General features: G+C 43.4%; 16 pseudogenes; all 16 read left to right on the top strand.

The window, feature by feature from the left end:
• The first annotated feature begins 446 nt into the window (after window positions 1-446).
• On the top strand, window positions 447-710 carry LOC130285764 (U2 spliceosomal RNA; annotated as a pseudogene).
• Window positions 711-2186: 1476 nt separating this feature from the next.
• On the top strand, window positions 2187-2450 carry LOC130285763 (U2 spliceosomal RNA; annotated as a pseudogene).
• A 1473-nt stretch (window positions 2451-3923) lies between these two features.
• Window positions 3924-4192, top strand: LOC130289469 (U2 spliceosomal RNA; annotated as a pseudogene).
• A 1483-nt stretch (window positions 4193-5675) lies between these two features.
• LOC130285762 (U2 spliceosomal RNA) lies at window positions 5676-5939 on the top strand (annotated as a pseudogene).
• A 1479-nt stretch (window positions 5940-7418) lies between these two features.
• On the top strand, window positions 7419-7682 carry LOC130285760 (U2 spliceosomal RNA; annotated as a pseudogene).
• Window positions 7683-9164: 1482 nt separating this feature from the next.
• LOC130285759 (U2 spliceosomal RNA) lies at window positions 9165-9428 on the top strand (annotated as a pseudogene).
• A 1474-nt stretch (window positions 9429-10902) lies between these two features.
• LOC130285758 (U2 spliceosomal RNA) lies at window positions 10903-11166 on the top strand (annotated as a pseudogene).
• A 1476-nt stretch (window positions 11167-12642) lies between these two features.
• LOC130285757 (U2 spliceosomal RNA) lies at window positions 12643-12906 on the top strand (annotated as a pseudogene).
• A 1473-nt stretch (window positions 12907-14379) lies between these two features.
• On the top strand, window positions 14380-14644 carry LOC130287837 (U2 spliceosomal RNA; annotated as a pseudogene).
• Window positions 14645-16117: 1473 nt separating this feature from the next.
• LOC130287836 (U2 spliceosomal RNA) lies at window positions 16118-16382 on the top strand (annotated as a pseudogene).
• A 1470-nt stretch (window positions 16383-17852) lies between these two features.
• LOC130289307 (U2 spliceosomal RNA) lies at window positions 17853-18116 on the top strand (annotated as a pseudogene).
• Window positions 18117-19593: 1477 nt separating this feature from the next.
• On the top strand, window positions 19594-19857 carry LOC130285756 (U2 spliceosomal RNA; annotated as a pseudogene).
• A 1461-nt stretch (window positions 19858-21318) lies between these two features.
• LOC130285755 (U2 spliceosomal RNA) lies at window positions 21319-21582 on the top strand (annotated as a pseudogene).
• A 1478-nt stretch (window positions 21583-23060) lies between these two features.
• Window positions 23061-23325, top strand: LOC130287834 (U2 spliceosomal RNA; annotated as a pseudogene).
• Window positions 23326-24801: 1476 nt separating this feature from the next.
• LOC130285981 (U2 spliceosomal RNA) lies at window positions 24802-25065 on the top strand (annotated as a pseudogene).
• A 1472-nt stretch (window positions 25066-26537) lies between these two features.
• Window positions 26538-26801, top strand: LOC130285754 (U2 spliceosomal RNA; annotated as a pseudogene).
• Window positions 26802-27391: the final 590 nt, after the last annotated feature.

Below are 27391 nucleotides of genomic sequence, written 5' to 3'. Positions count from 1 at the left end.
AGAGTCCAAAATGATGCAGGTTTATACTGTTAATTTTCAGTTTATCGTTACAGTTGGTGTTATTCCATGTCGGAAGGGACGCAGCTACAGCCAGTGGGGTAACTAGAGACAGGCAGGCAGCTATGTGCAACAAAGGTAGGCGTGTTGTTTTCATATGCAGATCTGAAATATTGTCTTATATGCAAGAGGAGGAGTGATGGGGGTTCAGGCAAAAGCCAGGCTATGGATTGCATTGCTAAATGCTCCATCAGAGTGCAATGGTCGCCTGTCCTTTTTTTAAGTGATGATGTGGGTTTAGCCTGTGCTGTATGTATGTATGGGTGGCTGACTGCCACCCACCCAGAAAGTGTATGGGAGGCTGGTTGGCTGCCAGCCTTCCTTCCATTCCTATGAGTAATGTGAGTGCTCATGAAGGGGACATGGTTGGGTCCACCCCTTTCCCGGTTATCCCCTCTAGGCCTTTTGGCTTAGATCAAGTGTAAAAAAAGAAAGGATCTTGCGACAGATCGCATCCTGAGGCACGTTTTTTTTTGTGTGAATACTTGCACTTGGGTGACTTGTGAGCACATACTGATACATACGTTCCCTATCTGGGGACCATAAATTAAATGGATTTTTGAGAAAGGGAGCTGATTTGGAAGCTTGCTTCTGTCGCCCTATGCATTGACCCGATGTGGCAGTATCTTCGGGTAGTGAACAGTGCACCACCCCATTCCAGTGTTAAACAAGAAAGATTCTCATTTAATCCTCCGTGGGTGAGAATTTGAGTTTGAGAATTGGAGACCAAAATGATGAGTTGCACTGACTGGTTTATGAACGTCTATTCATTTAGCGTTTTAATGACCATGTTTGCACACTGATTGGTGTAAAAAAATAAAATAAAACTAAATAATAATAATCTAGCACACCTGTGCAGGTTTGACATGACATGACAGGTAGCTGTCTTGTGGGTGGTGCTGAATCCTGTTAAATGACATGAGGGTCTCATGCCTATACACAAGGGTGTGTCATTGCTGTTGCTTGACCATGCATTGGTTTCTGTGGTCAGTGAATGATAAAAACAAAATTTACCATCCATTGATGGATGGGAAATCCGCCATGAGGCATTTGTTTTTAGAAACTGCTGCTCACAACCAATGTTGCAATGGAGTGTCTCCATCTGCTGGTGGTATTGGAAAGGCATTAGTGCTATGACAGGGTCTGAAGAAGAAGAAGAAGAAGAAGAAGAAGAAGACGGAAAAAAATATATATAAAAAGAAAAAGAGAGAGAGAGAGAGAGACTGACTTAGTGAGCGAGTGAGTGAGAGAGTGAGAGTGAGTGAGAGTGAATGAGTGAGTGAGTGATTGAGTGAGTGAGTGAGTGAGTGAGAACAAATGAGTTAAAGCAAGTGAGTGAGAGAGATCGAATGAATGAAAGTCTGAATGACAGAAAGAAAAAAGGATGAAGAAAGAAGCATGAAGAAAAAAAAATGTATATGGAGTTGCTGACATGAGTGCAATCTACAAAGCCGTTGAGGCTGATCCTCATGGGAGGATTATTGCACCAGGACCCTTAGCACTTTTAAAATGCCATTCAATGCCACGGGCTAGATGTAAACTGCAGATGACCATGTTGTGGTAGTTACCATGGATACCCAAGTGATGTGTGAGCTAACACATAGGCCCAACAGATTCCAAGAAGGCCAGAATCACCAGCGGCACCACCATCGATTGTCAGGTCACCCGGATTCAGCAAATACCAGAGTCCAAAATGATGCAGGTTTATACTGTTAATTTTCAGTTTATCGTTACAGTTGGTGTTATTCCATGTCGGAAGGGACGCAGCTACAGCCAGTGGGGTAACTAGAGACAGGCAGGCAGCTATGTGCAACAAAGGTAGGCGTGTTGTTTTCATATGCAGATCTGAAATATTGTCTTATATGCAAGAGGAGGAGTGATGGGGGTTCAGGCAAAAGCCAGGCTATGGATTGCATTGCTAAATGCTCCATCAGAGTGCAATGGTCGCCTGTCCTTTTTTTAAGTGATGATGTGGGTTTAGCCTGTGCTGTATGTATGTATGGGTGGCTGACTGCCACCCACCCAGAAAGTGTATGGGAGGCTGGTTGGCTGCCAGCCTTCCTTCCATTCCTATGAGTAATGTGAGTGCTCATGAAGGGGACATGGTTGGGTCCACCCCTTTCCCGGTTATCCCCTCTAGGCCTTTTGGCTTAGATCAAGTGTAAAAAAAGAAAGGATCTTGCGACAGATCGCATCCTGAGGCACGTTTTTTTTTGTGTGAATACTTGCACTTGGGTGACTTGTGAGCACATACTGATACATACGTTCCCTATCTGGGGACCATAAATTAAATGGATTTTTGAGAAAGGGAGCTGATTTGGAAGCTTGCTTCTGTCGCCCTATGCATTGACCCGATGTGGCAGTATCTTCGGGTAGTGAACAGTGCACCACCCCATTCCAGTGTTAAACAAGAAAGATTCTCATTTAATCCTCCGTGGGTGAGAATTTGAGTTTGAGAATTGGAGACCAAAATGATGAGTTGCACTGACTGGTTTATGAACGTCTATTCATTTAGCGTTTTAATGACCATGTTTGCACACTGATTGGTGTAAAAAAATAAAATAAAACTAAATAATAATAATCTAGCACACCTGTGCAGGTTTGACATGACATGACAGGTAGCTGTCTTGTGGGTGGTGCTGAATCCTGTTAAATGACATGAGGGTCTCATGCCTATACACAAGGGTGTGTCATTGCTGTTGCTTGACCATGCATTGGTTTCTGTGGTCAGTGAATGATAAAAACAACCATCCATTGATGGATGGGAAATCCGCCATGAGGCATTTGTTTTTAGAAACTGCTGCTCACAACCAATGTTGCAATGGAGTGTCTCCATCTGCTGGTGGTATTGGAAAGGCATTAGTGCTATGACAGGGTCTGAAGAAGAAGAAGAAGAAGAAGAAGAAGAAGAAGACGGAAAAAAATATATATAAAAAGAAAAAGAGAGAGAGAGAGAGAGACTGACTTAGTGAGCGAGTGAGTGAGAGAGTGAGAGTGAGTGAGAGTGAATGAGTGAGTGAGTGATTGAGTGAGTGAGTGAGTGAGTGAGAACAAATGAGTTAAAGCAAGTGAGTGAGAGAGATCGAATGAATGAAAGTCTGAATGACAGAAAGAAAAAAGGATGAAGAAAGAAGCATGAAGAAAAAAAAATGTATATGGAGTTGCTGACATGAGTGCAATCTACAAAGCCGTTGAGGCTGATCCTCATGGGAGGATTATTGCACCAGGACCCTTAGCACTTTTAAAATGCCATTCAATGCCACGGGCTAGATGTAAACTGCAGATGACCATGTTGTGGTAGTTACCATGGATACCCAAGTGATGTGTGAGCTAACACATAGGCCCAACAGATTCCAAGAAGGCCAGAATCACCAGCGGCACCACCATCGATTGTCAGGTCACCCGGATTCAGCAAATACCAGAGTCCAAAATGATGCAGGTTTATACTGTTAATTTTCAGTTTATCGTTACAGTTGGTGTTATTCCATGTCGGAAGGGACGCAGCTACAGCCAGTGGGGTAACTAGAGACAGGCAGGCAGCTATGTGCAACAAAGGTAGGCGTGTTGTTTTCATATGCAGATCTGAAATATTGTCTTATATGCAAGAGGAGGAGTGATGGGGGTTCAGGCAAAAGCCAGGCTATGGATTGCATTGCTAAATGCTCCATCAGAGTGCAATGGTCGCCTGTCCTTTTTTTAAGTGATGATGTGGGTTTAGCCTGTGCTGTATGTATGTATGGGTGGCTGACTGCCACCCACCCAGAAAGTGTATGGGAGGCTGGTTGGCTGCCAGCCTTCCTTCCATTCCTATGAGTAATGTGAGTGCTCATGAAGGGGACATGGTTGGGTCCACCCCTTTCCCGGTTATCCCCTCTAGGCCTTTTGGCTTAGATCAAGTGTAAAAAAAGAAAGGATCTTGCGACAGATCGCATCCTGAGGCACGTTTTTTTTTGTGTGAATACTTGCACTTGGGTGACTTGTGAGCACATACTGATACATACGTTCCCTATCCTATCTGGGGACCATAAATTAAATGGATTTTTGAGAAAGGGAGCTGATTTGGAAGCTTGCTTCTGTCGCCCTATGCATTGACCCGATGTGGCAGTATCTTCGGGTAGTGAACAGTGCACCACCCCATTCCAGTGTTAAACAAGAAAGATTCTCATTTAATCCTCCGTGGGTGAGAATTTGAGTTTGAGAATTGGAGACCAAAATGATGAGTTGCACTGACTGGTTTATGAACGTCTATTCATTTAGCGTTTTAATGACCATGTTTGCACACTGATTGGTGTAAAAAAATAAAATAAAACTAAATAATAATAATCTAGCACACCTGTGCAGGTTTGACATGACATGACAGGTAGCTGTCTTGTGGGTGGTGCTGAATCCTGTTAAATGACATGAGGGTCTCATGCCTATACACAAGGGTGTGTCATTGCTGTTGCTTGACCATGCATTGGTTTCTGTGGTCAGTGAATGATAAAAACAAAATTTACCATCCATTGATGGATGGGAAATCCGCCATGAGGCATTTGTTTTTAGAAACTGCTGCTCACAACCAATGTTGCAATGGAGTGTCTCCATCTGCTGGTGGTATTGGAAAGGCATTAGTGCTATGACAGGGTCTGAAGAAGAAGAAGAAGAAGAAGAAGAAGAAGACGGAAAAAAATATATATAAAAAGAAAAAGAGAGAGAGAGAGAGAGACTGACTTAGTGAGCGAGTGAGTGAGAGAGTGAGAGTGAGTGAGAGTGAATGAGTGAGTGAGTGAGTGAGTGAGTGAGTGAGTGAGTGAGTGAGAACAAATGAGTTAAAGAAGCAAGTGAGTGAGAGAGATCGAATGAATGAAAGTCTGAATGACAGAAAGAAAAAAGGATGAAGAAAGAAGCATGAAGAAAAAAAAATGTATATGGAGTTGCTGACATGAGTGCAATCTACAAAGCCGTTGAGGCTGATCCTCATGGGAGGATTATTGCACCAGGACCCTTAGCACTTTTAAAATGCCATTCAATGCCACGGGCTAGATGTAAACTGCAGATGACCATGTTGTGGTAGTTACCATGGATACCCAAGTGATGTGTGAGCTAACACATAGGCCCAACAGATTCCAAGAAGGCCAGAATCACCAGCGGCACCACCATCGATTGTCAGGTCACCCGGATTCAGCAAATACCAGAGTCCAAAATGATGCAGGTTTATACTGTTAATTTTCAGTTTATCGTTACAGTTGGTGTTATTCCATGTCGGAAGGGACGCAGCTACAGCCAGTGGGGTAACTAGAGACAGGCAGGCAGCTATGTGCAACAAAGGTAGGCGTGTTGTTTTCATATGCAGATCTGAAATATTGTCTTATATGCAAGAGGAGGAGTGATGGGGGTTCAGGCAAAAGCCAGGCTATGGATTGCATTGCTAAATGCTCCATCAGAGTGCAATGGTCGCCTGTCCTTTTTTTAAGTGATGATGTGGGTTTAGCCTGTGCTGTATGTATGTATGGGTGGCTGACTGCCACCCACCCAGAAAGTGTATGGGAGGCTGGTTGGCTGCCAGCCTTCCTTCCATTCCTATGAGTAATGTGAGTGCTCATGAAGGGGACATGGTTGGGTCCACCCCTTTCCCGGTTATCCCCTCTAGGCCTTTTGGCTTAGATCAAGTGTAAAAAAAGAAAGGATCTTGCGACAGATCGCATCCTGAGGCACGTTTTTTTTTGTGTGAATACTTGCACTTGGGTGACTTGTGAGCACATACTGATACATACGTTCCCTATCTGGGGACCATAAATTAAATGGATTTTTGAGAAAGGGAGCTGATTTGGAAGCTTGCTTCTGTCGCCCTATGCATTGACCCGATGTGGCAGTATCTTCGGGTAGTGAACAGTGCACCACCCCATTCCAGTGTTAAACAAGAAAGATTCTCATTTAATCCTCCGTGGGTGAGAATTTGAGTTTGAGAATTGGAGACCAAAATGATGTGCACTGACTGGTTTATGAACGTCTATTCATTTAGCGTTTTAATGACCATGTTTGCACACTGATTGGTGTAAAAAAATAAAATAAAACTAAATAATAATAATCTAGCACACCTGTGCAGGTTTGACATGACATGACAGGTAGCTGTCTTGTGGGTGGTGCTGAATCCTGTTAAATGACATGAGGGTCTCATGCCTATACACAAGGGTGTGTCATTGCTGTTGCTTGACCATGCATTGGTTTCTGTGGTCAGTGAATGATAAAAACAAAATTTACCATCCATTGATGGATGGGAAATCCGCCATGAGGCATTTGTTTTTAGAAACTGCTGCTCACAACCAATGTTGCAATGGAGTGTCTCCATCTGCTGGTGGTATTGGAAAGGCATTAGTGCTATGACAGGGTCTGAAGAAGAAGAAGAAGAAGAAGAAGAAGAAGAAGAAGACGGAAAAAAATATATATAAAAAGAAAAAGAGAGAGAGAGAGAGAGACTGACTTAGTGAGCGAGTGAGTGAGAGAGTGAGAGTGAGTGAGAGTGAATGAGTGAGTGAGTGATTGAGTGAGTGAGTGAGTGAGTGAGAACAAATGAGTTAAAGCAAGTGAGTGAGAGAGATCGAATGAATGAAAGTCTGAATGACAGAAAGAAAAAAGGATGAAGAAAGAAGCATGAAGAAAAAAAAATGTATATGGAGTTGCTGACATGAGTGCAATCTACAAAGCCGTTGAGGCTGATCCTCATGGGAGGATTATTGCACCAGGACCCTTAGCACTTTTAAAATGCCATTCAATGCCACGGGCTAGATGTAAACTGCAGATGACCATGTTGTGGTAGTTACCATGGATACCCAAGTGATGTGTGAGCTAACACATAGGCCCAACAGATTCCAAGAAGGCCAGAATCACCAGCGGCACCACCATCGATTGTCAGGTCACCCGGATTCAGCAAATACCAGAGTCCAAAATGATGCAGGTTTATACTGTTAATTTTCAGTTTATCGTTACAGTTGGTGTTATTCCATGTCGGAAGGGACGCAGCTACAGCCAGTGGGGTAACTAGAGACAGGCAGGCAGCTATGTGCAACAAAGGTAGGCGTGTTGTTTTCATATGCAGATCTGAAATATTGTCTTATATGCAAGAGGAGGAGTGATGGGGGTTCAGGCAAAAGCCAGGCTATGGATTGCATTGCTAAATGCTCCATCAGAGTGCAATGGTCGCCTGTCCTTTTTTTAAGTGATGATGTGGGTTTAGCCTGTGCTGTATGTATGTATGGGTGGCTGACTGCCACCCACCCAGAAAGTGTATGGGAGGCTGGTTGGCTGCCAGCCTTCCTTCCATTCCTATGAGTAATGTGAGTGCTCATGAAGGGGACATGGTTGGGTCCACCCCTTTCCCGGTTATCCCCTCTAGGCCTTTTGGCTTAGATCAAGTGTAAAAAAAGAAAGGATCTTGCGACAGATCGCATCCTGAGGCACGTTTTTTTTTGTGTGAATACTTGCACTTGGGTGACTTGTGAGCACATACTGATACATACGTTCCCTATCTGGGGACCATAAATTAAATGGATTTTTGAGAAAGGGAGCTGATTTGGAAGCTTGCTTCTGTCGCCCTATGCATTGACCCGATGTGGCAGTATCTTCGGGTAGTGAACAGTGCACCACCCCATTCCAGTGTTAAACAAGAAAGATTCTCATTTAATCCTCCGTGGGTGAGAATTTGAGTTTGAGAATTGGAGACCAAAATGATGAGTTGCACTGACTGGTTTATGAACGTCTATTCATTTAGCGTTTTAATGACCATGTTTGCACACTGATTGGTGTAAAAAAATAAAATAAAACTAAATAATAATAATCTAGCACACCTGTGCAGGTTTGACATGACATGACAGGTAGCTGTCTTGTGGGTGGTGCTGAATCCTGTTAAATGACATGAGGGTCTCATGCCTATACACAAGGGTGTGTCATTGCTGTTGCTTGACCATGCATTGGTTTCTGTGGTCAGTGAATGATAAAAACAAAATTTACCATCCATTGATGGATGGGAAATCCGCCATGAGGCATTTGTTTTTAGAAACTGCTGCTCACAACCAATGTTGCAATGGAGTGTCTCCATCTGCTGGTGGTATTGGAAAGGCATTAGTGCTATGACAGGGTCTGAAGAAGAAGAAGAAGAAGAAGAAGAAGAAGAAGAAGACGGAAAAAAATATATATAAAAAGAAAAAGAGAGAGAGAGAGAGAGACTGACTTAGTGAGCGAGTGAGTGAGAGAGTGAGAGTGAGTGAGAGTGAATGAGTGAGTGAGTGATTGAGTGAGTGAGTGAGTGAGTGAGAACAAATGAGTTAAAGCAAGTGAGTGAGAGAGATCGAATGAATGAAAGTCTGAATGACAGAAAGAAAAAAGGATGAAGAAAGAAGCATGAAGAAAAAAAAATGTATATGGAGTTGCTGACATGAGTGCAATCTACAAAGCCGTTGAGGCTGATCCTCATGGGAGGATTATTGCACCAGGACCCTTAGCACTTTTAAAATGCCATTCAATGCCACGGGCTAGATGTAAACTGCAGATGACCATGTTGTGGTAGTTACCATGGATACCCAAGTGATGTGTGAGCTAACACATAGGCCCAACAGATTCCAAGAAGGCCAGAATCACCAGCGGCACCACCATCGATTGTCAGGTCACCCGGATTCAGCAAATACCAGAGTCCAAAATGATGCAGGTTTATACTGTTAATTTTCAGTTTATCGTTACAGTTGGTGTTATTCCATGTCGGAAGGGACGCAGCTACAGCCAGTGGGGTAACTAGAGACAGGCAGGCAGCTATGTGCAACAAAGGTAGGCGTGTTGTTTTCATATGCAGATCTGAAATATTGTCTTATATGCAAGAGGAGGAGTGATGGGGGTTCAGGCAAAAGCCAGGCTATGGATTGCATTGCTAAATGCTCCATCAGAGTGCAATGGTCGCCTGTCCTTTTTTTAAGTGATGATGTGGGTTTAGCCTGTGCTGTATGTATGTATGGGTGGCTGACTGCCACCCACCCAGAAAGTGTATGGGAGGCTGGTTGGCTGCCAGCCTTCCTTCCATTCCTATGAGTAATGTGAGTGCTCATGAAGGGGACATGGTTGGGTCCACCCCTTTCCCGGTTATCCCCTCTAGGCCTTTTGGCTTAGATCAAGTGTAAAAAAAGAAAGGATCTTGCGACAGATCGCATCCTGAGGCACGTTTTTTTTTGTGTGAATACTTGCACTTGGGTGACTTGTGAGCACATACTGATACATACGTTCCCTATCTGGGGACCATAAATTAAATGGATTTTTGAGAAAGGGAGCTGATTTGGAAGCTTGCTTCTGTCGCCCTATGCATTGACCCGATGTGGCAGTATCTTCGGGTAGTGAACAGTGCACCACCCCATTCCAGTGTTAAACAAGAAAGATTCTCATTTAATCCTCCGTGGGTGAGAATTTGAGTTTGAGAATTGGAGACCAAAATGATGAGTTGCACTGACTGGTTTATGAACGTCTATTCATTTAGCGTTTTAATGACCATGTTTGCACACTGATTGGTGTAAAAAAATAAAATAAAACTAAATAATAATAATCTAGCACACCTGTGCAGGTTTGACATGACATGACAGGTAGCTGTCTTGTGGGTGGTGCTGAATCCTGTTAAATGACATGAGGGTCTCATGCCTATACACAAGGGTGTGTCATTGCTGTTGCTTGACCATGCATTGGTTTCTGTGGTCAGTGAATGATAAAAACAAAATTTACCATCCATTGATGGATGGGAAATCCGCCATGAGGCATTTGTTTTTAGAAACTGCTGCTCACAACCAATGTTGCAATGGAGTGTCTCCATCTGCTGGTGGTATTGGAAAGGCATTAGTGCTATGACAGGGTCTGAAGAAGAAGAAGAAGAAGAAGAAGAAGAAGAAGAAGACGGAAAAAAATATATATAAAAAGAAAAAGAGAGAGAGAGAGAGAGACTGACTTAGTGAGCGAGTGAGTGAGAGAGTGAGAGTGAGTGAGAGTGAATGAGTGAGTGAGTGATTGAGTGAGTGAGTGAGAACAAATGAGTTAAAGCAAGTGAGTGAGAGAGATCGAATGAATGAAAGTCTGAATGACAGAAAGAAAAAAGGATGAAGAAAGAAGCATGAAGAAAAAAAAATGTATATGGAGTTGCTGACATGAGTGCAATCTACAAAGCCGTTGAGGCTGATCCTCATGGGAGGATTATTGCACCAGGACCCTTAGCACTTTTAAAATGCCATTCAATGCCACGGGCTAGATGTAAACTGCAGATGACCATGTTGTGGTAGTTACCATGGATACCCAAGTGATGTGTGAGCTAACACATAGGCCCAACAGATTCCAAGAAGGCCAGAATCACCAGCGGCACCACCATCGATTGTCAGGTCACCCGGATTCAGCAAATACCAGAGTCCAAAATGATGCAGGTTTATACTGTTAATTTTCAGTTTATCGTTACAGTTGGTGTTATTCCATGTCGGAAGGGACGCAGCTACAGCCAGTGGGGTAACTAGAGACAGGCAGGCAGCTATGTGCAACAAAGGTAGGCGTGTTGTTTTCATATGCAGATCTGAAATATTGTCTTATATGCAAGAGGAGGAGTGATGGGGGTTCAGGCAAAAGCCAGGCTATGGATTGCATTGCTAAATGCTCCATCAGAGTGCAATGGTCGCCTGTCCTTTTTTTAAGTGATGATGTGGGTTTAGCCTGTGCTGTATGTATGTATGGGTGGCTGACTGCCACCCACCCAGAAAGTGTATGGGAGGCTGGTTGGCTGCCAGCCTTCCTTCCATTCCTATGAGTAATGTGAGTGCTCATGAAGGGGACATGGTTGGGTCCACCCCTTTCCCGGTTATCCCCTCTAGGCCTTTTGGCTTAGATCAAGTGTAAAAAAAGAAAGGATCTTGCGACAGATCGCATCCTGAGGCACGTTTTTTTTTGTGTGAATACTTGCACTTGGGTGACTTGTGAGCACATACTGATACATACGTTCCCTATCTGGGGACCATAAATTAAATGGATTTTTGAGAAAGGGAGCTGATTTGGAAGCTTGCTTCTGTCGCCCTATGCATTGACCCGATGTGGCAGTATCTTCGGGTAGTGAACAGTGCACCACCCCATTCCAGTGTTAAACAAGAAAGATTCTCATTTAATCCTCCGTGGGTGAGAATTTGAGTTTGAGAATTGGAGACCAAAATGATGAGTTGCACTGACTGGTTTATGAACGTCTATTCATTTAGCGTTTTAATGACCATGTTTGCACACTGATTGGTGTAAAAAAATAAAATAAAACTAAATAATAATAATCTAGCACACCTGTGCAGGTTTGACATGACATGACAGGTAGCTGTCTTGTGGGTGGTGCTGAATCCTGTTAAATGACATGAGGGTCTCATGCCTATACACAAGGGTGTGTCATTGCTGTTGCTTGACCATGCATTGGTTTCTGTGGTCAGTGAATGATAAAAACAAAATTTACCATCCATTGATGGATGGGAAATCCGCCATGAGGCATTTGTTTTTAGAAACTGCTGCTCACAACCAATGTTGCAATGGAGTGTCTCCATCTGCTGGTGGTATTGGAAAGGCATTAGTGCTATGACAGGGTCTGAAGAAGAAGAAGAAGAAGAAGAAGAAGAAGACGGAAAAAAATATATATAAAAAGAAAAAGAGAGAGAGAGAGAGAGACTGACTTAGTGAGCGAGTGAGTGAGAGAGTGAGAGTGAGTGAGAGTGAATGAGTGAGTGAGTGATTGAGTGAGTGAGTGAGTGAGTGAGAACAAATGAGTTAAAGCAAGTGAGTGAGAGAGATCGAATGAATGAAAGTCTGAATGACAGAAAGAAAAAAGGATGAAGAAAGAAGCATGAAGAAAAAAAAATGTATATGGAGTTGCTGACATGAGTGCAATCTACAAAGCCGTTGAGGCTGATCCTCATGGGAGGATTATTGCACCAGGACCCTTAGCACTTTTAAAATGCCATTCAATGCCACGGGCTAGATGTAAACTGCAGATGACCATGTTGTGGTAGTTACCATGGATACCCAAGTGATGTGTGAGCTAACACATAGGCCCAACAGATTCCAAGAAGGCCAGAATCACCAGCGGCACCACCATCGATTGTCAGGTCACCCGGATTCAGCAAATACCAGAGTCCAAAATGATGCAGGTTTATACTGTTAATTTTCAGTTTATCGTTACAGTTGGTGTTATTCCATGTCGGAAGGGACGCAGCTACAGCCAGTGGGGTAACTAGAGACAGGCAGGCAGCTATGTGCAACAAAGGTAGGCGTGTTGTTTTCATATGCAGATCTGAAATATTGTCTTATATGCAAGAGGAGGAGTGATGGGGGTTCAGGCAAAAGCCAGGCTATGGATTGCATTGCTAAATGCTCCATCAGAGTGCAATGGTCGCCTGTCCTTTTTTTAAGTGATGATGTGGGTTTAGCCTGTGCTGTATGTATGTATGGGTGGCTGACTGCCACCCACCCAGAAAGTGTATGGGAGGCTGGTTGGCTGCCAGCCTTCCTTCCATTCCTATGAGTAATGTGAGTGCTCATGAAGGGGACATGGTTGGGTCCACCCCTTTCCCGGTTATCCCCTCTAGGCCTTTTGGCTTAGATCAAGTGTAAAAAAAGAAAGGATCTTGCGACAGATCGCATCCTGAGGCACGTTTTTTTTTGTGTGAATACTTGCACTTGGGTGACTTGTGAGCACATACTGATACATACGTTCCCTATCTGGGGACCATAAATTAAATGGATTTTTGAGAAAGGGAGCTGATTTGGAAGCTTGCTTCTGTCGCCCTATGCATTGACCCGATGTGGCAGTATCTTCGGGTAGTGAACAGTGCACCACCCCATTCCAGTGTTAAACAAGAAAGATTCTCATTTAATCCTCCGTGGGTGAGAATTTGAGTTTGAGAATTGGAGACCAAAATGATGAGTTGCACTGACTGGTTTATGAACGTCTATTCATTTAGCGTTTTAATGACCATGTTTGCACACTGATTGGTGTAAAAAAATAAAATAAAACTAAATAATAATAATCTAGCACACCTGTGCAGGTTTGACATGACATGACAGGTAGCTGTCTTGTGGGTGGTGCTGAATCCTGTTAAATGACATGAGGGTCTCATGCCTATACACAAGGGTGTGTCATTGCTGTTGCTTGACCATGCATTGGTTTCTGTGGTCAGTGAATGATAAAAACAAAATTTACCATCCATTGATGGATGGGAAATCCGCCATGAGGCATTTGTTTTTAGAAACTGCTGCTCACAACCAATGTTGCAATGGAGTGTCTCCATCTGCTGGTGGTATTGGAAAGGCATTAGTGCTATGACAGGGTCTGAAGAAGAAGAAGAAGAAGAAGAAGAAGACGGAAAAAAATATATATAAAAAGAAAAAGAGAGAGAGAGAGAGAGACTGACTTAGTGAGCGAGTGAGTGAGAGAGTGAGAGTGAGTGAGAGTGAATGAGTGAGTGAGTGATTGAGTGAGTGAGTGAGTGAGTGAGAACAAATGAGTTAAAGCAAGTGAGTGAGAGAGATCGAATGAATGAAAGTCTGAATGACAGAAAGAAAAAAGGATGAAGAAAGAAGCATGAAGAAAAAAAAATGTATATGGAGTTGCTGACATGAGTGCAATCTACAAAGCCGTTGAGGCTGATCCTCATGGGAGGATTATTGCACCAGGACCCTTAGCACTTTTAAAATGCCATTCAATGCCACGGGCTAGATGTAAACTGCAGATGACCATGTTGTGGTAGTTACCATGGATACCCAAGTGATGTGTGAGCTAACACATAGGCCCAACAGATTCCAAGAAGGCCAGAATCACCAGCGGCACCACCATCGATTGTCAGGTCACCCGGATTCAGCAAATACCAGAGTCCAAAATGATGCAGGTTTATACTGTTAATTTTCAGTTTATCGTTACAGTTGGTGTTATTCCATGTCGGAAGGGACGCAGCTACAGCCAGTGGGGTAACTAGAGACAGGCAGGCAGCTATGTGCAACAAAGGTAGGCGTGTTGTTTTCATATGCAGATCTGAAATATTGTCTTATATGCAAGAGGAGGAGTGATGGGGGTTCAGGCAAAAGCCAGGCTATGGATTGCATTGCTAAATGCTCCATCAGAGTGCAATGGTCGCCTGTCCTTTTTTTAAGTGATGATGTGGGTTTAGCCTGTGCTGTATGTATGTATGGGTGGCTGACTGCCACCCACCCAGAAAGTGTATGGGAGGCTGGTTGGCTGCCAGCCTTCCTTCCATTCCTATGAGTAATGTGAGTGCTCATGAAGGGGACATGGTTGGGTCCACCCCTTTCCCGGTTATCCCCTCTAGGCCTTTTGGCTTAGATCAAGTGTAAAAAAAGAAAGGATCTTGCGACAGATCGCATCCTGAGGCACGTTTTTTTTTTGTGTGAATACTTGCACTTGGGTGACTTGTGAGCACATACTGATACATACGTTCCCTATCTGGGGACCATAAATTAAATGGATTTTTGAGAAAGGGAGCTGATTTGGAAGCTTGCTTCTGTCGCCCTATGCATTGACCCGATGTGGCAGTATCTTCGGGTAGTGAACAGTGCACCACCCCATTCCAGTGTTAAACAAGAAAGATTCTCATTTAATCCTCCGTGGGTGAGAATTTGAGTTTGAGAATTGGAGACCAAAATGATGAGTTGCACTGACTGGTTTATGAACGTCTATTCATTTAGCGTTTTAATGACCATGTTTGCACACTGATTGGTGTAAAAAAATAAAATAAAACTAAATAATAATAATCTAGCACACCTGTGCAGGTTTGACATGACATGACAGGTAGCTGTCTTGTGGGTGGTGCTGAATCCTGTTAAATGACATGAGGGTCTCATGCCTATACACAAGGGTGTGTCATTGCTGTTGCTTGACCATGCATTGGTTTCTGTGGTCAGTGAATGATAAAAACAAAATTTACCATCCATTGATGGATGGGAAATCCGCCATGAGGCATTTGTTTTTAGAAACTGCTGCTCACAACCAATGTTGCAATGGAGTGTCTCCATCTGCTGGTGGTATTGGAAAGGCATTAGTGCTATGACAGGGTCTGAAGAAGAAGAAGAAGAAGAAGAAGAAGACGGAAAAAAATATATATAAAAAGAAAAAGAGAGAGAGAGAGAGAGACTGACTTAGTGAGCGAGTGAGTGAGAGAGTGAGAGTGAGTGAGAGTGAATGAGTGAGTGAGTGATTGAGTGAGTGAGTGAGTGAGTGAGAACAAATGAGTTAAAGCAAGTGAGTGAGAGAGATCGAATGAATGAAAGTCTGAATGACAGAAAGAAAAAAGGATGAAGAAAGAAGCATGAAGAAAAAAAAATGTATATGGAGTTGCTGACATGAGTGCAATCTACAAAGCCGTTGAGGCTGATCCTCATGGGAGGATTATTGCACCAGGACCCTTAGCACTTTTAAAATGCCATTCAATGCCACGGGCTAGATGTAAACTGCAGATGACCATGTTGTGGTAGTTACCATGGATACCCAAGTGATGTGTGAGCTAACACATAGGCCCAACAGATTCCAAGAAGGCCAGAATCACCAGCGGCACCACCATCGATTGTCAGGTCACCCGGATTCAGCAAATACCAGAGTCCAAAATGATGCAGGTTTATACTGTTAATTTTCAGTTTATCGTTACAGTTGGTGTTATTCCATGTCGGAAGGGACGCAGCTACAGCCAGTGGGGTAACTAGAGACAGGCAGGCAGCTATGTGCAACAAAGGTAGGCGTGTTGTTTTCATATGCAGATCTGAAATATTGTCTTATATGCAAGAGGAGGAGTGATGGGGGTTCAGGCAAAAGCCAGGCTATGGATTGCATTGCTAAATGCTCCATCAGAGTGCAATGGTCGCCTGTCCTTTTTTTAAGTGATGATGTGGGTTTAGCCTGTGCTGTATGTATGCATGGGTGGCTGACTGCCACCCACCCAGAAAGTGTATGGGAGGCTGGTTGGCTGCCAGCCTTCCTTCCATTCCTATGAGTAATGTGAGTGCTCATGAAGGGGACATGGTTGGGTCCACCCCTTTCCCGGTTATCCCCTCTAGGCCTTTTGGCTTAGATCAAGTGTAAAAAAAGAAAGGATCTTGCGACAGATCGCATCCTGAGGCACGTTTTTTTTTTGTGTGAATACTTGCACTTGGGTGACTTGTGAGCACATACTGATACATACGTTCCCTATCTGGGGACCATAAATTAAATGGATTTTTGAGAAAGGGAGCTGATTTGGAAGCTTGCTTCTGTCGCCCTATGCATTGACCCGATGTGGCAGTATCTTCGGGTAGTGAACAGTGCACCACCCCATTCCAGTGTTAAACAAGAAAGATTCTCATTTAATCCTCCGTGGGTGAGAATTTGAGTTTGAGAATTGGAGACCAAAATGATGAGTTGCACTGACTGGTTTATGAACGTCTATTCATTTAGCGTTTTAATGACCATGTTTGCACACTGATTGGTGTAAAAAAATAAAATAAAACTAAATAATAATAATCTAGCACACCTGTGCAGGTTTGACATGACATGACAGGTAGCTGTCTTGTGGGTGGTGCTGAATCCTGTTAAATGACATGAGGGTCTCATGCCTATACACAAGGGTGTGTCATTGCTGTTGCTTGACCATGCATTGGTTTCTGTGGTCAGTGAATGATAAAAACAAAATTTACCATCCATTGATGGATGGGAAATCCGCCATGAGGCATTTGTTTTTAGAAACTGCTGCTCACAACCAATGTTGCAATGGAGTGTCTCCATCTGCTGGTGGTATTGGAAAGGCATTAGTGCTATGACAGGGTCTGAAGAAGAAGAAGAAGAAGAAGAAGACGGAAAAAAATATATATAAAAAGAAAAAGAGAGAGAGAGAGAGAGACTGACTTAGTGAGCGAGTGAGTGAGAGAGTGAGAGTGAGTGAGAGTGAATGAGTGAGTGAGTGATTGAGTGAGTGAGTGAGTGAGTGAGAACAAATGAGTTAAAGCAAGTGAGTGAGAGAGATCGAATGAATGAAAGTCTGAATGACAGAAAGAAAAAAGGATGAAGAAAGAAGCATGAAGAAAAAAAAATGTATATGGAGTTGCTGACATGAGTGCAATCTACAAAGCCGTTGAGGCTGATCCTCATGGGAGGATTATTGCACCAGGACCCTTAGCACTTTTAAAATGCCATTCAATGCCACGGGCTAGATGTAAACTGCAGATGACCATGTTGTGGTAGTTACCATGGATACCCAAGTGATGTGTGAGCTAACACATAGGCCCAACAGATTCCAAGAAGGCCAGAATCACCAGCGGCACCACCATCGATTGTCAGGTCACCCGGATTCAGCAAATACCAGAGTCCAAAATGATGCAGGTTTATACTGTTAATTTTCAGTTTATCGTTACAGTTGGTGTTATTCCATGTCGGAAGGGACGCAGCTACAGCCAGTGGGGTAACTAGAGACAGGCAGGCAGCTATGTGCAACAAAGGTAGGCGTGTTGTTTTCATATGCAGATCTGAAATATTGTCTTATATGCAAGAGGAGGAGTGATGGGGGTTCAGGCAAAAGCCAGGCTATGGATTGCATTGCTAAATGCTCCATCAGAGTGCAATGGTCGCCTGTCCTTTTTTTAAGTGATGATGTGGGTTTAGCCTGTGCTGTATGTATGTATGGGTGGCTGACTGCCACCCACCCAGAAAGTGTATGGGAGGCTGGTTGGCTGCCAGCCTTCCTTCCATTCCTATGAGTAATGTGAGTGCTCATGAAGGGGACATGGTTGGGTCCACCCCTTTCCCGGTTATCCCCTCTAGGCCTTTTGGCTTAGATCAAGTGTAAAAAAAGAAAGGATCTTGCGACAGATCGCATCCTGAGGCACGTTTTTTTTTGTGTGAATACTTGCACTTGGGTGACTTGTGAGCACATACTGATACATACATTCCCTATCTGGGGACCATAAATTAAATGGATTTTTGAGAAAGGGAGCTGATTTGGAAGCTTGCTTCTGTCGCCCTATGCATTGACCCGATGTGGCAGTATCTTCGGGTAGTGAACAGTGCACCACCCCATTCCAGTGTTAAACAAGAAAGATTCTCATTTAATCCTCCGTGGGTGAGAATTTGAGTTTGAGAATTGGAGACCAAAATGATGAGTTGCACTGACTGGTTTATGAACGTCTATTCATTTAGCGTTTTAATGACCATGTTTGCACACTGATTGGTGTAAAAAAATAAAATAAAACTAAATAATAATAATCTAGCACACCTGTGCAGGTTTGACATGACATGACAGGTAGCTGTCTTGTGGGTGGTGCTGAATCCTGTTAAATGACATGAGGGTCTCATGCCTATACACAAGGGTGTGTCATTGCTGTTGCTTGACCATGCATTGGTTTCTGTGGTCAGTGAATGATAAAAACAAAATTTACCATCCATTGATGGATGGGAAATCCGCCATGAGGCATTTGTTTTTAGAAACTGCTGCTCACAACCAATGTTGCAATGGAGTGTCTCCATCTGCTGGTGGTATTGGAAAGGCATTAGTGCTATGACAGGGTCTGAAGAAGAAGAAGAAGAAGAAGAAGAAGACGGAAAAAAATATATATAAAAAGAAACAGAGAGAGAGAGAGAGAGACTGACTTAGTGAGCGAGTGAGTGAGAGAGTGAGAGTGAGTGAGAGTGAATGAGTGAGTGAGTGATTGAGTGAGTGAGTGAGTGAGTGAGTGAGAACAAATGAGTTAAAGCAAGTGAGTGAGAGAGATCGAATGAATGAAAGTCTGAATGACAGAAAGAAAAAAGGATGAAGAAAGAAGCATGAAGAAAAAAAAATGTATATGGAGTTGCTGACATGAGTGCAATCTACAAAGCCGTTGAGGCTGATCCTCATGGGAGGATTATTGCACCAGGACCCTTAGCACTTTTAAAATGCCATTCAATGCCACGGGCTAGATGTAAACTGCAGATGACCATGTTGTGGTAGTTACCATGGATACCCAAGTGATGTGTGAGTTAACACATAGGCCCAACAGATTCCAAGAAGGCCAGAATCACCAGCGGCACCACCATCGATTGTCAGGTCACCCGGATTCAGCAAATACCAGAGTCCAAAATGATGCAGGTTTATACTGTTAATTTTCAGTTTATCGTTACAGTTGGTGTTATTCCATGTCGGAAGGGACGCAGCTACAGCCAGTGGGGTAACTAGAGACAGGCAGGCAGCTATGTGCAACAAAGGTAGGCGTGTTGTTTTCATATGCAGATCTGAAATATTGTCTTATATGCAAGAGGAGGAGTGATGGGGGTTCAGGCAAAAGCCAGGCTATGGATTGCATTGCTAAATGCTCCATCAGAGTGCAATGGTCGCCTGTCCTTTTTTTAAGTGATGATGTGGGTTTAGCCTGTGCTGTATGTATGTATGGGTGGCTGACTGCCACCCACCCAGAAAGTGTATGGGAGGCTGGTTGGCTGCCAGCCTTCCTTCCATTCCTATGAGTAATGTGAGTGCTCATGAAGGGGACATGGTTGGGTCCACCCCTTTCCCGGTTATCCCCTCTAGGCCTTTTGGCTTAGATCAAGTGTAAAAAAAGAAAGGATCTTGCGACAGATCGCATCCTGAGGCACGTTTTTTTTTGTGTGAATACTTGCACTTGGGTGACTTGTGAGCACATACTGATACATACGTTCCCTATCTGGGGACCATAAATTAAATGGATTTTTGAGAAAGGGAGCTGATTTGGAAGCTTGCTTCTGTCGCCCTATGCATTGACCCGATGTGGCAGTATCTTCGGGTAGTGAACAGTGCACCACCCCATTCCAGTGTTAAACAAGAAAGATTCTCATTTAATCCTCCGTGGGTGAGAATTTGAGTTTGAGAATTGGAGACCAAAATGATGAGTTGCACTGACTGGTTTATGAACGTCTATTCATTTAGCGTTTTAATGACCATGTTTGCACACTGATTGGTGTAAAAAAATAAAATAAAACTAAATAATAATAATCTAGCACACCTGTGCAGGTTTGACATGACATGACAGGTAGCTGTCTTGTGGGTGGTGCTGAATCCTGTTAAATGACATGAGGGTCTCATGCCTATACACAAGGGTGTGTCATTGCTGTTGCTTGACCATGCATTGGTTTCTGTGGTCAGTGAATGATAAAAACAAAATTTACCATCCATTGATGGATGGGAAATCCGCCATGAGGCATTTGTTTTTAGAAACTGCTGCTCACAACCAATGTTGCAATGGAGTGTCTCCATCTGCTGGTGGTATTGGAAAGGCATTAGTGCTATGACAGGGTCTGAAGAAGAAGAAGAAGACGGAAAAAAATATATATAAAAAGAAAAAGAGAGAGAGAGAGAGAGACTGACTTAGTGAGCGAGTGAGTGAGAGAGTGAGAGTGAGTGAGAGTGAATGAGTGAGTGAGTGATTGAGTGAGTGAGTGAGTGAGTGAGAACAAATGAGTTAAAGCAAGTGAGTGAGAGAGATCGAATGAATGAAAGTCTGAATGACAGAAAGAAAAAAGGATGAAGAAAGAAGCATGAAGAAAAAAAAATGTATATGGAGTTGCTGACATGAGTGCAATCTACAAAGCCGTTGAGGCTGATCCTCATGGGAGGATTATTGCACCAGGACCCTTAGCACTTTTAAAATGCCATTCAATGCCACGGGCTAGATGTAAACTGCAGATGACCATGTTGTGGTAGTTACCATGGATACCCAAGTGATGTGTGAGCTAACACATAGGCCCAACAGATTCCAAGAAGGCCAGAATCACCAGCGGCACCACCATCGATTGTCAGGTCACCCGGATTCAGCAAATACCAGAGTCCAAAATGATGCAGGTTTATACTGTTAATTTTCAGTTTATCGTTACAGTTGGTGTTATTCCATGTCGGAAGGGACGCAGCTACAGCCAGTGGGGTAACTAGAGACAGGCAGGCAGCTATGTGCAACAAAGGTAGGCGTGTTGTTTTCATATGCAGATCTGAAATATTGTCTTATATGCAAGAGGAGGAGTGATGGGGGTTCAGGCAAAAGCCAGGCTATGGATTGCATTGCTAAATGCTCCATCAGAGTGCAATGGTCGCCTGTCCTTTTTTTAAGTGATGATGTGGGTTTAGCCTGTGCTGTATGTATGTATGGGTGGCTGACTGCCACCCACCCAGAAAGTGTATGGGAGGCTGGTTGGCTGCCAGCCTTCCTTCCATTCCTATGAGTAATGTGAGTGCTCATGAAGGGGACATGGTTGGGTCCACCCCTTTCCCGGTTATCCCCTCTAGGCCTTTTGGCTTAGATCAAGTGTAAAAAAAGAAAGGATCTTGCGACAGATCGCATCCTGAGGCACGTTTTTTTTTGTGTGAATACTTGCACTTGGGTGACTTGTGAGCACATACTGATACATACGTTCCCTATCTGGGGACCATAAATTAAATGGATTTTTGAGAAAGGGAGCTGATTTGGAAGCTTGCTTCTGTCGCCCTATGCATTGACCCGATGTGGCAGTATCTTCGGGTAGTGAACAGTGCACCACCCCATTCCAGTGTTAAACAAGAAAGATTCTCATTTAATCCTCCGTGGGTGAGAATTTGAGTTTGAGAATTGGAGACCAAAATGATGAGTTGCACTGACTGGTTTATGAACGTCTATTCATTTAGCGTTTTAATGACCATGTTTGCACACTGATTGGTGTAAAAAAATAAAATAAAACTAAATAATAATAATCTAGCACACCTGTGCAGGTTTGACATGACATGACAGGTAGCTGTCTTGTGGGTGGTGCTGAATCCTGTTAAATGACATGAGGGTCTCATGCCTATACACAAGGGTGTGTCATTGCTGTTGCTTGACCATGCATTGGTTTCTGTGGTCAGTGAATGATAAAAACAAAATTTACCATCCATTGATGGATGGGAAATCCGCCATGAGGCATTTGTTTTTAGAAACTGCTGCTCACAACCAATGTTGCAATGGAGTGTCTCCATCTGCTGGTGGTATTGGAAAGGCATTAGTGCTATGACAGGGTCTGAAGAAGAAGAAGAAGAAGAAGAAGAAGAAGAAGAAGACGGAAAAAAATATATATAAAAAGAAAAAGAGAGAGAGAGAGAGAGACTGACTTAGTGAGCGAGTGAGTGAGAGAGTGAGAGTGAGTGAGAGTGAATGAGTGAGTGAGTGATTGAGTGAGTGAGTGAGTGAGAACAAATGAGTTAAAGCAAGTGAGTGAGAGAGATCGAATGAATGAAAGTCTGAATGACAGAAAGAAAAAAGGATGAAGAAAGAAGCATGAAGAAAAAAAAATGTATATGGAGTTGCTGACATGAGTGCAATCTACAAAGCCGTTGAGGCTGATCCTCATGGGAGGATTATTGCACCAGGACCCTTAGCACTTTTAAAATGCCATTCAATGCCACGGGCTAGATGTAAACTGCAGATGACCATGTTGTGGTAGTTACCATGGATACCCAAGTGATGTGTGAGCTAACACATAGGCCCAACAGATTCCAAGAAGGCCAGAATCACCAGCGGCACCACCATCGATTGTCAGGTCACCCGGATTCAGCAAATACCAGAGTCCAAAATGATGCAGGTTTATACTGTTAATTTTCAGTTTATCGTTACAGTTGGTGTTATTCCATGTCGGAAGGGACGCAGCTACAGCCAGTGGGGTAACTAGAGACAGGCAGGCAGCTATGTGCAACAAAGGTAGGCGTGTTGTTTTCATATGCAGATCTGAAATATTGTCTTATATGCAAGAGGAGGAGTGATGGGGGTTCAGGCAAAAGCCAGGCTATGGATTGCATTGCTAAATGCTCCATCAGAGTGCAATGGTCGCCTGTCCTTTTTTTAAGTGATGATGTGGGTTTAGCCTGTGCTGTATGTATGTATGGGTGGCTGACTGCCACCCACCCAGAAAGTGTATGGGAGGCTGGTTGGCTGCCAGCCTTCCTTCCATTCCTATGAGTAATGTGAGTGCTCATGAAGGGGACATGGTTGGGTCCACCCCTTTCCCGGTTATCCCCTCTAGGCCTTTTGGCTTAGATCAAGTGTAAAAAAAGAAAGGATCTTGCGACAGATCGCATCCTGAGGCACGTTTTTTTTTTGTGTGAATACTTGCACTTGGGTGACTTGTGAGCACATACTGATACATACGTTCCCTATCTGGGGACCATAAATTAAATGGATTTTTGAGAAAGGGAGCTGATTTGGAAGCTTGCTTCTGTCGCCCTATGCATTGACCCGATGTGGCAGTATCTTCGGGTAGTGAACAGTGCACCACCCCATTCCAGTGTTAAACAAGAAAGATTCTCATTTAATCCTCCGTGGGTGAGAATTTGAGTTTGAGAATTGGAGACCAAAATGATGAGTTGCACTGACTGGTTTATGAACGTCTATTCATTTAGCGTTTTAATGACCATGTTTGCACACTGATTGGTGTAAAAAAATAAAATAAAACTAAATAATAATAATCTAGCACACCTGTGCAGGTTTGACATGACATGACAGGTAGCTGTCTTGTGGGTGGTGCTGAATCCTGTTAAATGACATGAGGGTCTCATGCCTATACACAAGGGTGTGTCATTGCTGTTGCTTGACCATGCATTGGTTTCTGTGGTCAGTGAATGATAAAAACAAAATTTACCATCCATTGATGGATGGGAAATCCGCCATGAGGCATTTGTTTTTAGAAACTGCTGCTCACAACCAATGTTGCAATGGAGTGTCTCCATCTGCTGGTGGTATTGGAAAGGCATTAGTGCTATGACAGGGTCTGAAGAAGAAGAAGAAGAAGAAGAAGAAGAAGACGGAAAAAAATATATATAAAAAGAAAAAGAGAGAGAGAGAGAGAGACTGACTTAGTGAGCGAGTGAGTGAGAGAGTGAGAGTGAGTGAGAGTGAATGAGTGAGTGAGTGATTGAGTGAGTGAGTGAGTGAGTGAGAACAAATGAGTTAAAGCAAGTGAGTGAGAGAGATCGAATGAATGAAAGTCTGAATGACAGAAAGAAAAAAGGATGAAGAAAGAAGCATGAAGAAAAAAAAATGTATATGGAGTTGCTGACATGAGTGCAATCTACAAAGCCGTTGAGGCTGATCCTCATGGGAGGATTATTGCACCAGGACCCTTAGCACTTTTAAAATGCCATTCAATGCCACGGGCTAGATGTAAACTGCAGATGACCATGTTGTGGTAGTTACCATGGATACCCAAGTGATGTGTGAGCTAACACATAGGCCCAACAGATTCCAAGAAGGCCAGAATCACCAGCGGCACCACCATCGATTGTCAGGTCACCCGGATTCAGCAAATACCAGAGTCCAAAATGATGCAGGTTTATACTGTTAATTTTCAGTTTATCGTTACAGTTGGTGTTATTCCATGTCGGAAGGGACGCAGCTACAGCCAGTGGGGTAACTAGAGACAGGCAGGCAGCTATGTGCAACAAAGGTAGGCGTGTTGTTTTCATATGCAGATCTGAAATATTGTCTTATATGCAAGAGGAGGAGTGATGGGGGTTCAGGCAAAAGCCAGGCTATGGATTGCATTGCTAAATGCTCCATCAGAGTGCAATGGTCGCCTGTCCTTTTTTTAAGTGATGATGTGGGTTTAGCCTGTGCTGTATGTATGTATGGGTGGCTGACTGCCACCCACCCAGAAAGTGTATGGGAGGCTGGTTGGCTGCCAGCCTTCCTTCCATTCCTATGAGTAATGTGAGTGCTCATGAAGGGGACATGGTTGGGTCCACCCCTTTCCCGGTTATCCCTTCTAGGCCTTTTGGCTTAGATCAAGTGTAAAAAAAGAAAGGATCTTGCGACAGATCGCATCCTGAGGCACGTTTTTTTTTGTGTGAATACTTGCACTTGGGTGACTTGTGAGCACATACTGATACATACGTTCCCTATCTGGGGACCATAAATTAAATGGATTTTTGAGAAAGGGAGCTGATTTGGAAGCTTGCTTCTGTCGCCCTATGCATTGACCCGATGTGGCAGTATCTTCGGGTAGTGAACAGTGCACCACCCCATTCCAGTGTTAAACAAGAAAGATTCTCATTTAATCCTCCGTGGGTGAGAATTTGAGTTTGAGAATCGGAGACCAAAATGATGAGTTGCACTGACTGGTTTATGAACGTCTATTCATTTAGCGTTTTAATGACCATGTTTGCACACTGATTGGTGTAAAAAAATAAAATAAAACTAAATAATAATAATCTAGCACACCTGTGCAGGTTTGACATGACATGACAGGTAGCTGTCTTGTGGGTGGTGCTGAATCCTGTTAAATGACATGAGGGTCTCATGCCTATACACAAGGGTGTGTCATTGCTGTTGCTTGACCATGCATTGGTTTCTGTGGTCAGTGAATGATAAAAACAAAATTTACCATCCATTGATGGATGGGAAATCCGCCATGAGGCATTTGTTTTTAGAAACTGCTGCTCACAACCAATGTTGCAATGGAGTGTCTCCATCTGCTGGTGGTATTGGAAAGGCATTAGTGCTATGACAGGGTCTGAAGAAGAAGAAGAAGAAGAAGAAGAAGAAGACGGAAAAAAATATATATAAATAGAAAAAGAGAGAGAGAGAGACTGACTTAGTGAGCGAGTGAGTGAGAGAGTGAGAGTGAGTGAGAGTGAATGAGTGAGTGAGTGATTGAGTGAGTGAGTGAGTGAGTGAGAACAAATGAGTTAAAGCAAGTGAGTGAGAGAGATCGAATGAATGAAAGTCTGAATGACAGAAAGAAAAAAGGATGAAGAAAGAAGCATGAAGAAAAAAAAATGTATATGGAGTTGCTGACATGAGTGCAATCTACAAAGCCGTTGAGGCTGATCCTCATGGGAGGATTATTGCACCAGGACCCTTAGCACTTTTAAAATGCCATTCAATGCCACGGGCTAGATGTAAACTGCAGATGACCATGTTGTGGTAGTTACCATGGATACCCAAGTGATGTGTGAGCTAACACATAGGCCCAACAGATTCCAAGAAGGCCAGAATCACCAGCGGCACCACCATCGATTGTCAGGTCACCCGGATTCAGCAAATACCAGAGTCCAAAATGATGCAGGTTTATACTGTTAATTTTCAGTTTATCGTTACAGTTGGTGTTATTCCATGTCGGAAGGGACGCAGCTACAGCCAGTGGGGTAACTAGAGACAGGCAGGCAGCTATGTGCAACAAAGGTAGGCGTGTTGTTTTCATATGCAGATCTGAAATATTGTCTTATATGCAAGAGGAGGAGTGATGGGGGTTCAGGCAAAAGCCAGGCTATGGATTGCATTGCTAAATGCTCCATCAGAGTGCAATGGTCGCCTGTCCTTTTTTTAAGTGATGATGTGGGTTTAGCCTGTGCTGTATGTATGTATGGGTGGCTGACTGCCACCCACCCAGAAAGTGTATGGGAGGCTGGTTGGCTGCCAGCCTTCCTTCCATTCCTATGAGTAATGTGAGTGCTCATGAAGGGGACATGGTTGGGTCCACCCCTTTCCCGGTTATCCCCTCTAGGCCTTTTGGCTTAGATCAAGTGTAAAAAAAGAAAGGATCTTGCGACAGATCGCATCCTGAGGCACGTTTTTTTTTGTGTGAATACTTGCACTTGGGTGACTTGTGAGCACATACTGATACATACGTTCCCTATCTGGGGACCATAAATTAAATGGATTTTTGAGAAAGGGAGCTGATTTGGAAGCTTGCTTCTGTCGCCCTATGCATTGACCCGATGTGGCAGTATCTTCGGGTAGTGAACAGTGCACCACCCCATTCCAGTGTTAAACAAGAAAGATTCTCATTTAATCCTCCGTGGGTGAGAATTTGAGTTTGAGAATTGGAGACCAAAATGATGAGTTGCACTGACTGGTTTATGAACGTCTATTCATTTAGCGTTTTAATGACCATGTTTGCACACTGATTGGTGTAAAAAAATAAAATAAAACTAAATAATAATAATCTAGCACACCTGTGCAGGTTTGACATGACATGACAGGTAGCTGTCTTGTGGGTGGTGCTGAATCCTGTTAAATGACATGAGGGTCTCATGCCTATACACAAGGGTGTGTCATTGCTGTTGCTTGACCATGCATTGGTTTCTGTGGTCAGTGAATGATAAAAACAAAATTTACCATCCATTGATGGATGGGAAATCCGCCATGAGGCATTTGTTTTTAGAAACTGCTGCTCACAACCAATGTTGCAATGGAGTGTCTCCATCTGCTGGTGGTATTGGAAAGGCATTAGTGCTATGACAGGGTCTGAAGAAGAAGAAGAAGAAGAAGAAGAAGAAGAAGAAGACGGAAAAAAATATATATAAAAAGAAAAAGAGAGAGAGAGAGACTGACTTAGTGAGCGAGT

Source organism: Hyla sarda, chromosome 8 (assembly GCF_029499605.1).
Source record: "Hyla sarda isolate aHylSar1 chromosome 8, aHylSar1.hap1, whole genome shotgun sequence".
Lineage (NCBI taxonomy): Eukaryota > Metazoa > Chordata > Amphibia > Anura > Hylidae > Hyla > Hyla sarda.
The sequence above is the reverse complement of the archived record's forward strand: the minus strand, read 5'-3'. Positions and strand labels throughout refer to the sequence as shown.